Consider the following 13,932-nt stretch of genomic DNA (forward strand, 5'->3'; position numbering starts at 1 on the left):
TTCTGGTTATCTACCCAGTGTAGCATCTTTCTTCCTCTGTGTGGCCCTGGACTTTAAGATATTCTACTTGGGAGGCTGAAGTGGGAAGATCACTTGAGCCCAGGAGTTCAAGGCCAGCCTGGGCAATATAGTGAGAGCCCATCTCTTAAAAAATAGATATTATTGTGGTTTGTATTGGCACTGAGAAATACAAACCCACAATATAGAATTTAGAATGATGATTGAAATCTAGCATAGATGATCATGTTGGTTTATAAGGTAACATTGGGAGCCATGTTTCCTACCGTGAGACTGGCCTCTGTTGGTAAAATCAGCAGTGGAACATGCATGCTGTTAGACGTAATGGTGGTTAAATGGCTAAACCAAACGTAAAGCCCAGGCTAGAGGGAAGAGTAATGACCAAAACTTAGGTATTATGGTCTCTTTAAACTGGACTGAGTATTGTCCACCCACATTGTTCTATTTTAAGTTGGGTAAGTGGTTGTCTTCTCAGTCGAACTTTAATAAGTTCTGTTGGAGGCAGGGAGCATTTTATTCTTGCCACTTGTCTGTCCTTAAGGCCTGGCAATAAATGTTGGTGTTTGTTGAATGGATGAATGGATAGAAGAATGGGTGGTTGGACAAAGGAGTAAAGAAAGACATCTTGGGAAATGAAACTGAATCAGTAGCCTCAACATTGTAGATGCCAGTGTGTGGTGTCAGGGTGTTTCAAAGGCTGGCCCATTTTTAAGCAAATGCCATTAAGAGCAGTGTAACATTAAAATAAGTCATTCTATTATTGCCTTTGGTCACATTTTTGAAGCCTAATTATAAGTTCAATGACAGCCTTCCCCCCCACCCCCCAAAAAAGGCAACAAAAGAATTCTGATTCCAGAAGAAAGACACTGGTGCTTCAGTTTAATGCTGTTCCTAAAGTTCAAAGCATGGATGCCCTGTGGAGGACAGATCTCGTTAGAAGAGGATCCTTTTCATATTTTAATGATATAATTTATTTTTCCCATTTTATACAAAATTACATTTTCTAAAAGTGATTTTGTTCCTGTGTAGGAAAATGCCAGGGATATGTCCTAGAGAAGAGGGAGATCAAAAGTAGATTTTGACACGCTAGAAATTGTAGTGGTCTGCTGAGTATTATCCACAAGAGCAAATCCAACATGGTAGAGCAGAATTTGTAGAATTCATTTAGCTCGTTAGGTGACTGTCAAACATCAGGCCCTAAAATAGTGGAAAGGGGATGCAGAGAAGGGGAATTGATTATCCCAGTCCTGTTGGTAACAGAACTCTCATTAGCACCTCAGGGAACACCACAATCCAATGTGTCTCCTTGGTAGCCTGGACCCAGTAGTGTCCTCTGGATGGAGACACTGTGTTCCTAATCCCATCCCTAGTGCCCACGTCTTACCTTGTCTATGTTTATTGGTTATCCCATGATGTGTTCTCTAGGTCACTCACTTTCTTGATCACCCTCTTCTGAATATCACACAGTGGGTTAGTAAAGGCCTTAAAAATGTTTAGATAAGGTACAGCAAAAGAATATTAGTATCCGCCATCTCAATTAAAGCAATGGAGTTATATTGTACATTGGTATATTTCACATTCTTGGTCGCCTATGTTTGACACCCCCAGTTAGAAACACAAGAGTAATTTTCTCTACTCGCTTCTTAATACGGAAGAATTGTAGGTTACCTACTCAGAGTTCTCGTAGATTTCTTCTTTATCCTTGAATGATTTTGAGTTTATGTTTAAATAAAAATCTTTCTAATAGTCTTATAATTGACCCTGAATGTTCTGGAAATTTACATATCTCAGGATAAAAATGTAACAGAAATATTAAACTCAAAGGAATCCTGAAGCCAGTCTTAGAAGAAACTACAGAATTGTCGGCCCTTTCTGTCTTATTCTCCTGACATTAATTCTCTCCCTATTACCCCTCTTCATTTTCCCACCCCCCACACAAAGCTGGGAAGAGATGACATTTGGAACATTGCCATTTGAGGGCCCACAATTAGATGACAATGAAGTAAGCTGGCAGGCTCTCAACTCCTGTGATTCCAAAGGTTCCCAGTCCGGAATGTTTCTAACTGATGGTCATGAGTCATTGATGGATTTTGAATTCAATTTGGTATGTCTCACCAAACTTAAGAAAGAAAAACAAAAGAAATTTTATAGAATAGGTGATGTCAGAGAGCATCACATATAGTATGACAGTTTCATGACATCAGCTGTCTATATGTTCTAGATTATGATGTAACATGTTCTCAGGCTCCTCTACTGGTTCATTGTTCCACCCAGTGGAATGGGGAATCACAGGAATAAAGACCAATTCTTGACCCAAGGTAATTTTTAGTACCTGACTTGACTTGGCTTGCTACTAAATCCACTGTATTTGCTCTTCTTTTGCACAGAAATAATGAAGCAGCAGGCCTTTTCCACTTCTAACAATAGCATGATTCCTCTGACAACTCCTTTAGAAAGCAATACCTTCACCTGACTATATAGAAAGGAGTAAATATTTTAGACTACTACATTCCCCATTACCTGAGAGGAAATATGTTAATGATCCTGTGCTCCACATAGTTTAAATTTATAGTTTAAATTTTGTTGTCTGCAGTAGTACTGTTGTAGATTATTAATAAGCCTTCATTCCTTGTGAGACAATTCGTTACCTTTACACTGGTGCAAATGCATTTTTCAGTGATTCTCTGGAATTATTCCATTCAAATATGAAGAATTTGCCAAAAAGATATAAAGAGAGATTGAGAAATTGAAACTTGGCTAGGTAGACAATGGTACCAGAGCTGCACCGCCTCCCTTGGGCTTTTCTCATAACCGTAAGTTGACAGTGATGGTATTTTGCAGGTGGGACTTGAACAGTCCAAAGGGAAGAACATCCTCAGTCCTAATGAACGTGCTGAGCCTATTATGTGTTCAGGCAGTCTCCCTGGAATACCAGTAAAAGAAAATTAAATCAACTTACGACAGCTATCTTGCATATCTCACCTGGGAAGGTATGCATGCAGTAGGACAGGCACTGCTTAACATTAATCAGCCTCCTGAAGTCATTACATTCATGAGGAAATGTAATTCACATGTGATTACTTTTTAATTTACTCTGTAATCACATTCCAAGTGAACGGGCCAAGCTTAAAATGAAATTTAAAAGTCAAATACTGCTTTGTATTAGGAATTCACAATTTTTATATGCACTTAGGTTAATAAAGATTTTACAATAACCATTTGTGACTGAGCATATGATAATTTTTTGATGAAAGTTAGTGCCATACCTAAGATAAGATGTATTTGATTTCTCTCCAAGTACTGAACTGGACCTGGAGAGTCTCAGAACTCTACTCTATAGTGAATTCCTGCCTCATCTAAACTTTATTTGAAAAGGAAAAAAAGTCATCCAAACGTTCCTCAATCCCAGATCTGAAGTTGCGTTGAACTAATGTATTTTTAATTCCTGCTGTGCCTGTGAGGCATATCCATTTGTTTTATCCATCATCAGAAGGTGTATACAGAACCTCATAATAACTGATTTCAGCTCATCAATGGGGAATGCCAGGGCCTGCAGTAAGAATCTTCCTCCAACAATGTGGTCTTTCAAGTTTGTGAAGTTACAAAGCTGCTGTGTTAGTTTCATGGGAGCCTTGAAACTAAAGGTTCAAAAGGCCAGAATCAGCTAGTTATGGATAGTAGTGGGTAGGTTTGTGCTGTGCTTTATGAACTAAGGCCAATGGAGAGAAATGTACAAAGGTTTTTCAGATATCCAGTCAATACAAAGAAGAAATGTTTTTCATTTGGCCCCCACTACCACTACATTGAACAACCTCAGAAGTAGTAAGATACCCTTTCCAGAAAATATTCAAAAGCTGGATTCCATTTTCCAGGGATGTTGTATAGTGTTACCAACATCAGTTATTAGCTTTCAAATGTCAAGATATTTGTAATATCTTTATGCTAACTTTGCTAATATTTACTTTAGCTCAACTCATTTTGTTTTCACTTCACAACTACTTTGGCATTGTTTTAATCCAGTACTGTTAAAAGAAATATAATGCAAGGCACATGTGAGGTTTTCTAGTTGTCATATTAAAGAAGCAGGTGAAATTAATTACATATTTTATTTAACCCACTATATCCTATTATTTCAACATGCAATCAATAAGAAATTTTAAATGAGATTTTTTTTTTTTTATACTATGAAATCTTGTGTGTATTTTACATTTATAGCACATCTCAGTTTGGACTAGTCACATTTTACATGGACAAAGCCACATGTGGCTAGGGACTACTATGGGCAGAATAGTTCCAAGCTGTGGCATTTATGAAATCATGACTGACATGATGGTTATATATTTTTAAATGCATGTTAAACAAATATGCTGCTTTTCGAATTTTAAAGTTTGAATTAGTAAATGGAATATGTACCACACTGTGGGGAACACTAACTTGAAAAGCAGTTCTTGTATCTCTCTATGTATATATGGATCTATCTATTTGGGGTGCAGTAATATGCATGATGGATGGAGTTTATATGCATGGGTCTCTGCATGGCTGTATGTACTTACCTGTGGTCCCCAGCACATGATCCATACAGCTTTTTGCCCACACAAAAGCACAGCAAAGTATAAGAAATGAGACTAATATAACCCTACTTGATTTATTTTTTTACAAATGAAACATTTACTATCATAGTATGTATATATTGTACATATGTGTGATACCATCTATGTAATGAATATGTGTGTGCATGTATATATGTGTAATATATGTAACATATATGTATGTCTGTATATATGTTTATATGTATGTATGTCACACATCCTAGGCCATTGCTGCTTCCATCTGCACTTAGGGCTGGTGTGTGGTCCCTAACCCACTTTGGTAGGTGGAATAATGGTCCCCCGAAGGAGTATTAATTCTAATCCCCAACACCTGTGAATGTTACCTTACATGACCAAAGGGACTTTGCAGATGTGATTAAGTTAAGGATCTTGAGATAGGGGGATTATCTGGTATTATTCAGGTAGGTCCAATGTATTCACAAGGGTCCTTATAAATGAAAGAGGGAGGCAAGCGAGTCAGAGTGAGAGAAGGTGTGATGAGGGATGCAGAGGTCTGAGTGATGTGGTGTGAGCAAGACTTGACCTGATGTTGCTGGCTTTGAAGATGTGGGAAGGCACCATAAGGCAAGGAATGTGGGCTTCCCCTAGAAGCTGGACAAGGTGAGGAAACGGATTCTGATCTAGAACCCCAGCAGGAACATAGCCCTACTGACTTTTTGGTTTTATTCCAGTGAGAGCCATTTCAGACTTCTGACTTGCAAAACTGTGGGATAAATATGTGTTGTTTCAAGCCTTAAGTATGTAGTAATTTGTGACAGAGGCAATAATAAACTAATATGTCCATCCTCAGTAATTGGTTGATTAAAACTGTATCACTGTCAAGTTTTTTTTCATTTAAACAAATTTCAGTAGCTTTAGGGGTACAAGTAGTTTTTGGTTATGTGAACGAATTGTATAGTAGTCAAGTCTGAAATTTTAGTGCATGCATCACCTGAGTTGTGCACATGGTACCCAATATGTGTTTTTTAAAATCTCGCACGCCCCTTACATCCTCCCTTCTGAGTCTCCAGTGTCCATTATAACACTCTGTATGCCTTTGCATACCCATAGCTTAGCTCCTCTATATGTGTGAGAACACTTGGTATTTGGTTTTCCTTTTCTGAGTTACTTCACTTAGAATAATGGCCTCCAGTTCCGTGAAAGTTGCTGCAAAAGACATTATTTTTTTCTTGTTTATGATTGAGTAGTATTCCACGGCGTGCACGCACGCACACACACACACACACACACACACATACACATATAGACATATATATATCTCTCTCACATTTTCCTTATCTACTTATTGGTTTATGGTCACTTAGGTTGGTTCCATGTCTTTTCAATTGTGAATTGTGTTGCAATAAACATATGTGTGCAGGTGTTTTTTTTCATCTCATGACTTACTTTCCTTTGGGTAGAAACCCAGTATTGGGATCGCTGGATAGAATGCGAGGTCAACTTTTAGTTCTTTGAGAAATCACTGTATTGTTTTCCATAAAGGTTGTGCTAATTTACATTCCCACCAGAAGTGTATAAATGTTTCCTTTTCACCACATCCATGTCAACATCTATCGTTTTTGGACTTTTTAAGAATGACCATTCTAGTGGGGTAAAGTGATGTCTTACTGTGGTTTTTTGTTTGTTTGTTTGTTTTTGTTTTTCTGAGACAAAGTCTCACTCTTGTCCCCCAGGCTGGAGTGCAATGGCACGATCTCGGCTCACTGCAACTTCACCTCCCGGGTTCAAGCAATTCTTCTGCCTCAGCCCACTGGGTAGCTGGGATTACAGCTCCCTGCCACTATGCCCGGCTAACTTTTGTATTTTTAGTTGAGACAGGGTTTCACCATGTTGGCCAAGCTGGTCTAGAACTCCTGACCTCAGGTGATCCACCCACCTCAGCCTCCTAAAGTGCTGGGATTACAGGCGTGAGCCACCGCGCCCGGCCTCACTGTAGTTATAATTTGCATTTCCCTGATGATTAGTGATGTTGACCATTTTTTTCATGTTTGTTGGCCACTTGTATATCTTCTTTTGAGGAAGGTCTGTTCATGTCCTTTGCCCATTTTTAAATGTGATTATGTTTTTTATTCTTGCTGATTTGTTTGAGTTCCTAGCAGATTCTAGATATTAGTCCTTTGTCAGATGCATAGTTTGCAAATATTTTCTCCCATTCTGTGGGCTGTTTGTTTACTGTGATGATTGTTTCTTTTGCTGTGCAGAAGCTTTTTAGTTTAATTTATCACTTATTCGTTTTTGTTTTTGTTTCATTTGCTTTGGAGTCTTAGTCATAAATTGTTTGCCTAGGCCAATATCCAGAAGAGTTTTTCCTAGGTGTTCTTCTAAGATTCTTATGGTTTCATGTCTTAGATTTAGGTCTTTAATCCCTTTTGAGTTGATTTTTTGTATATGGTGAGAGATAAGGATCCAGTTTAATTCTTCTACATGTGGCTATCCAGGTTTCCCAGTACCATTTATTGAATAGAGTGTCCTTTCCCCAATTTTGTTTTTTGATGCTTTGTTTCAGATCACTTGGTCCTAAGTATTTAGCTTTATTTCTAGGTTCCCTATTCTGTTCCATTGGCCTGTAAATCTACTTTTATACCAGTACCATGCTGTCTTGGTTACTATTGCTTTGTAGTATAATTTGAAGTCAGGCAATGTGATGCCTCCAGATTTGTTCCGTTTAGGATTTCTTTGGCTATTTGGGCTCTTTTTGGTTCCATATGAATTTTACGATTTTTTTTTATTTCTGTGGAAAAAAAATCTATTGGTGTTTTGATAGGAATTGCATTGAATATGTAGATTGCTTTGGATAATCAGATTATGGTCAATTTCATGATATTCTTCCAATCTATGATCACTGGATGCCTTCACATTTGTGTCACATGATACTTTCAAGTTCTTTAGATTGGAAAATGAGCCCATTTTTTAACACCCATATCAAACACCTCTTTTCCTGGGATGTTTTCCTGAACCACTTTGGCTGAGATGTGAGGACTCTCTCCTTCCTTTCTTGCCTCCACGTTCTCAGTACTGGCCCCTGACATTGGACATATCACACTGTGCTACAGTCATATATGTGAAAGCCCGTGTCCCCCACTAGACTGTTTGCAGGGCCTGGCATCTCCACAGCCAGCGCTTGATTGGCCCCAGAAATATTTGAATGCTTGAGCAAGTGCCTCAAGACTTGGATCTTACCTTTCTATAAAATGACTTGTCAAGGCCATGGTCATAGGTCTGCATATTTCTTCTTTTCTGCCTCATCCATGTCCCTGCGTTTGAGAGTTGTTCATTTTCTTTTTGAAATGGTCTGAGGCCTTTCTTTTGGAAGCTCTTTAGCCAACTAAATGATATTTTTATTTAGTTTTCTTTTAGAAATTCATCATCACTTTGCAGAATATTACTGGGAAATTGATGTAGAGTCTCAATGTCTCCTCCTCTGTTAGCCTGGAAAGACATATGCCCAGACCTTTGCAGCCTGAACATTGGCTCTTATATGCCTTGAGACCTAAGGGTGCTGAGACCAGCTCTGTCCCTTGGCATGTGGCCTGATGCACGTCCATTCTCAGCAGCAGCGTTGCTGCAACTGGTCAGTGATTATACTCACACCTGCATTTAGGCTTGGGAATGATTACAGTAGTTCTTGTAAAGTGACTAAGTGCATTCTAAGTGTTCATACTTCTGAAGTGTATTTTGTTAATTATCCTTCTCATGGTTGAGGATTTTAAATTTTAAGAAATCTCCATTTTCTTGAGTGCAGTCTGGTGTTTACAATTCTACCTTTTAAGCAAAATGTCATCCCTTTAGTTTTCGGTCGTCTTACCCCAGTGTCATTTAGAATGAATGATTTTAAAAACACACAGAGAATATTCTTTCACTGGCAGTGGATGTGGCAGACCAATCACTTCAGTAGAAACTTGTGTCATTCAAAATTATGAAGTTCATACAACATTGAAAAAGCTCTTAATGTGGATTGTGGTTACAAAAAGTCAAAACGAAACATGAGTCACGCAGCCTGTAGTTATCAGTTCTGCTTTAATGGACGGTGGTGGAATCATTTTAGAGGGTAGAAGGTTAGGACTCAGAGTGTGGGGTGAAATAAAGATACATATCTGGACTCCGAGTGTGGGGTGAAATAAATATACATATCCAGAAGTTCAGATCCTAGGTAGGTAAGCAGCATGTAGGGTAAAGGTGTCAAATATGAGATTCAGGCAACTCTGCTAATTGCACTTGGAAATCCCATTTACTTCTGAATGCCCTGTAGAGAGCATGGCTCAACTCAGCCTCTGTGTTGATTGTTCATAGATGAGATGCTTACCCTTGGCTAGGTGTCCACCCATAGAGGAGAGGTAGAGTCATAGAGTGGAAACTCCTCTATAGTCATTTGGGAGTTAGGGAGATGAGTCTCTCTTGGCTTTCATGAAAGGCATCTGCCATACCCCGTGTCTCCAGCCACAGCATTGATGTTGAGTCCTAAACCTACATCTGCATTTGTCTGCTTGCTTTAGGGCTTTTGACAGCCCTCAGTTTACCTATTTCAAAGACCGTTCAACTATTGCCTATCTATCCTTTTGTTTTTTGTTTTTTTTTTTTTTTGAGACAGAGTCTTGCACACCCAGGCTGGAGTGCAGTGACGCAAACTTGGCTCACTGCAACCTCCGCCTCCCGGGCTCAAGTGATTCTCTTACCTCAGCCTCCTGAGTAGCTGGGATTACAGGTGCCCACCACCATGACTCGCTAATTTTTAAATTTATAGTTTTGGTAGAGACAAGGTTTCACCATGTTTGCCAGGCTGGTCTTGAACTCCTGGCCTCAAGTAATCCGCCCACCTCAGTCTCCAAAAGTGCTGGGATTACAGGCGTGAGCCACCACCCCAGCCCTTTATTTTTTTGATTGTAGGTGTTTTGGTTTGTTTTCTCTTTGGTTTGTATTATCTGAACTTTTCTTTTTATGTAATTAGCTTTGTTAGTCTTTTCTTTTGGGTTTCTCCCACTGTAAAAATGTTAAAAAATGACTTTTTAAAAGTATTTTAAATTATTTTGCTGTTTTCAATGCTTTATGTTTTAAATGAAACACTTTTGTTTTTAAAATTTTTAATCTTTAATCTGTCTCTAATTTATTTGGGATAAGGTGTGAGGTAGGGTTCGCATGTATTCTTTTCAATGTCCTCACTTTCCCTTAGTATTTTTACTATAACTATCTTTTGGCCACCTTTTAGGGGTATGTGTACATGACCTTTGTCCTTTTCCACCTTTTTTCTTTTAGTTTTTCTCTTTTTTTTCTAGTCTAATCTCACTCCCACTCTCTGGCCATTAGCTATTTCACTGTGTCACTTCTGAGAAAACTGTCTCAGCCATCTCAGAAAAGCAGTTCTGACTGTTCTGAAGGAAATAAAAATAGCAGAGCAAGAAGTGAATGTGGGATGTTATTTTGGTCTGTGATGTCATCAGTCAATCACAATTCAACTTTCCAAATGTTGTTTGCAGGTCTGTTTAGGATTGTGGTATTTTAACTGGTTGGCTTCTGTATGATGTTTGAGAATGATTAATTCTCAAAATACGTTTTCCCTACTGAAAAGTAGCTGACTTAAAAGACACATGTTTCAAAGCTGAATGGAAATCATCATTAACTGGCCTAAATGCAGGTCAGATGGGTTCCTAAGGGAAAGAGCATCCTTTGGTCCTTCTTCTCTCTTTGAAGCTTGAAGAGCTAACTGTTCAATGCATACATGGCTTTCACCTCTAATTAGTAGTTTTGCTGAATAAGTCCTGGATTATCAAGAACCTAACCAACCAACTCCGAAGAATACAGAATGTTTTAGAATTTAACTTTCATCAGAGCAACTTTTTCAGTCCTGAGCAAAGTAGTTACTCTTTTGAAATGAAAAGACATGGGTAAATGTCAGAGAGCTGAAAAACGATTCATGTCATTTCTGAAACATTCACATTCAAATAATACCAGTGCCAACCAAATTCTAGTGAATTCTGTAATGATCGCATTGTCAGATAAAATGTGGAGGCTGGTGTTTACAAGCCATGTCTTGCAATAAATATAGCAAATGCAGGGAACCAGAAAAGTCATTCTTCTGTGGTCATTTGTAATCTACTTATAAGAAGGAAGGAAGAGCAGTGTAGGGCAAAGTTGTAGTATTCAGCAGAATTGCCCTAAAGTATGAATCTAAAAGGCTGAATGATTGATTGTGGGAAGATTTCCGTAAATGATACTCAAATTAAAACATTAAGTGAGTGACTTTAAGCAAAATTACATTGCCACATGCAATTTATTCACTGAAAGGAACTTTTAAAATAAGATGAATAATACAAAAAAAAAAAAAAAATCCTGAGATCTAGTTAGATAATACAAGCTTTTCTTTTCTTTTTCCTCTTTCCCCCACCCCCAGCTTCTAAATTGAACACCTGTCAGATTTTTTTTTCCTTTCATTTCTTTGACTTGTCAGAGAAAAAAGGTCAGACTGATCACCAGCTCTACTTTTTAACAGACAGAAGCCTGTAATTGAGTGTAATTCCTCTGCAATTTTGTAGGCAAGGGCTGTTTCAGGCTGGCTTTCAAAGCTAGGTTAGGAGAGAAATGCTGGTGTTCTCTAAGTGAATCAACTTTATTCACTGGGCTGCAGATCATTTCTGATTTTTACTGAAACGCAGAAAGCTACAGTGCTCACATTAGTGTCCTTCTTTTAGATGAATAGAAGTGTAATCTATTTTTAACTTCTACTGGGGTGCCCTGCAGCTAAAAAAAAAAAAAAAAAAATTGCTTTGTGAGAGGTAGCTCAGAAATGTCTCATTTTGAAATTCTGCATTCTTAAGAATACAAGGTGGCTTATTATTATTTCTTTCTCTGAGAAGTTTCCATCCCTGCTCAAGATTTCACTTGAGATGGAAATTGTGCGTGTTTGTCTTTAATAGAAATAGATTCAATGTTTGTCATCATGGTGTGATACATATTATGATGCAATGTAAAGATGTTTGGAAGTGCTGAATTAATTTCTTTATAAAAATAGTTACTGTCAAAATTTGAAGGATGAAATGAAGGCACTCTTTAACTCATATGAAACTTCACAAAATCTGTGTCCATAGCTTTCACTACTCATTAAGGGTTTCTTGTTTGAGGCAGGGCCCAGAGAAAAAGAAATCATTCAGAAGAAAACATACACATATTGAATCCAATTTAAACTCCTGGTTGTGTCTAATTTTACAAAATACAGTCACTTTTTCAACTAAAAAATAAACCCAAAATATCGTAATATGTGATAGAAGCATGTCAGCATCTATAGTGTGATCTATTTATTTTACCAAGTACAAAAGTGAGGTGGAATAACAGAAAGCTAGGACATAAGGTAAAAATGTCTAATTTTGAAGGAACTGAATTCTGTTTGCCTTTGATGTAACAATGATTAAAAAGAAGAAACTGTCAAGATCCCTGAGTTCTAACATTCAATGGGTTGTACTATGTTGAAATCAGAAAACAGTGCTGACAAAAGGTGTAAATGGTCCAAGTCATATCACTAGTTATGGAAAATGTGCTTGGATTCTATGATGCTCCTTGTAGTACAGGTGCATCATTTTGAAAATGTAGGGGATAATTTCAGAGGTCACTTGGATAAACCTTGCCTTTCATTATTGTCATCTAATAACCATTCATCCTAGAACCATAATATATAAAAATCCCCACATAAATAGGTAGAATTGTAATTTTTTAAAAAGCACGTTTTTAGCCACAAAACAGAGGAGTGATTACCAGCTATGATCAGTAAGCCTGAATTATATCATACTTAGAAGAGAGAGATGCATATGAATGAATTAAATTAGGAGCACAATTCTCTTCTTAAATCAGCATTTTTGACTGTCAGAACCTGGCTAGAGTGCATTATTCTTAATAGACTGTGATTTGTATTGAAATAGGACAATAAATCTGATTATTGAAATTTATTTGCTGCTTGTTGTTCAGTTGTTCTGGCTTTGCATGAGCAGGGTGAATGTAATAGGCAGGGCTGGTGATTCAGCAGAATGGCATTTTTGTAAGTGATTACGCACTCTCTAGATTGAAGACTGATTAACACAAAGATGGGATCAACTACTCTGCATTCACTGTTTTACATTGCATATTTCACAGGAAAGCTGTGCAGGCTTCCGAGGGCACCAGCAATGGAATAATCTAAGAGTTTCTCTCCATGGCCTAATTTAAAAACCGCATTTATACTTCGGTCCTCAGAAGACAACCTCTCTTCTAAACTTCAGCGTCATCCACTTCAATTCTGTATTATCTGTGGTAGCTTCATTTGTCTTTTTTCTCACTTTTATTTTGTGAAGCCAATTTAATGACAGGCTTGTGATGTGTTGATTTCAAGTTGACATTAGGGGGTTTCACATTTTACAGGCTGACTCCAATGAGAGGCTTGTATTTTGTGTTCCCTGACCATCACGGGTAAACATGCAGAAGAAGAATGAAAATGAATCACAGTGTATACCATTTGATCCCCCACAGGACCCTCTGAAAGAAAGGTTGCTTTGACCTTGTCTTGGTTTGCATATTTTAGGTAAACTCTAATCACGAGCTGTTTCAGTTTTGATAAAATAGGCCTCAACACTATACAGGCATGAACTAGTAAAATACAAAATAATCACACAGCTTTAATAAGAAATACACATCATTGGGAGCTAGAGTAGAAAGCTCCCATTCGAATTTAAATATCTTATGCCTCCTAATTTGAGGGAGTGTAGAACATAGGAAGAAAATGAAAAGATGGTAGGTATTTGTTAAAAAACAAACAAACAAACAAAAAATAAAACATGATCCATCTACAAAGTTTGTGGGCATGGTACTTTCCATCCTTTTTACAGCTCTTCTGTTCTAATTTCTCTTTCCTAACCTTAGCTTTGTCAATCTAACCCTGTCTTTTCTTGTTACCAGAGCTAATGAGGCCCGCCTATACTCGCAGAGGATTAATCAGTGGTTATAAACCATTTAGGAGATGCAGGGTGTTCTGTACACAGGCTACCTCCATTACGACTATGTAACATTCTTGGTGTGACCTACATACAGTAGTGATGACATTGACCTGCCACTGTCAAGTGGCTGTTGGCTTCAAGTTAAACCTTCCTGTTTTCTTGGGTTTTCAAAAATGCTGAGCCTTTTTGAAAAACAGTTGACTTACTCACACAAATTCAGTCCACCTTTGACAAGGGCACAAAAGTGACTAAATGGAGAAAGGATAACTTTTCAACAAATAGTGATAGAACAGTTGAACATCCAATGTAAAAATATGAACTTCAGCATAGACCTTGCATAAGTCACAAAAAAC

At 37.8% G+C, this 13,932-nt stretch overlaps 1 protein-coding gene and 1 long non-coding RNA gene across 24 annotated transcripts in view; one reads left to right on the plus strand and one right to left on the minus strand.

Moving 5' to 3' along the window:
* FHIT (fragile histidine triad diadenosine triphosphatase) overlaps positions 1 to 13,932 on the plus strand; it is a 1,487,995-nt gene that overhangs the window by 1,030,315 nt on the left and 443,748 nt on the right. The window lies entirely within an intron of this gene.
* Positions 891 to 2,135, minus strand: LOC103882021. 3 transcript variants are annotated; one of them, XR_004181950.1, is made up of 4 exons: positions 1,691 to 2,135; positions 1,403 to 1,500; positions 1,017 to 1,215; positions 891 to 932 (listed from the first exon to the last, which is right to left on the minus strand). It is a non-coding gene; the product is annotated as an uncharacterized LOC103882021 (long non-coding RNA). The 3 variants fall into 3 exon arrangements; XR_643687.4 differs by lacking the exon at positions 891 to 932 and having other exon boundaries at positions 993 to 1,215; XR_643688.4 differs by lacking the exon at positions 891 to 932 and having other exon boundaries at positions 993 to 1,215; positions 1,687 to 2,135.

Source organism: Papio anubis, chromosome 2 (genome assembly GCF_008728515.1).
Source record: "Papio anubis isolate 15944 chromosome 2, Panubis1.0, whole genome shotgun sequence".
In the NCBI taxonomy this organism is placed as follows: domain Eukaryota; kingdom Metazoa; phylum Chordata; class Mammalia; order Primates; family Cercopithecidae; genus Papio; species Papio anubis.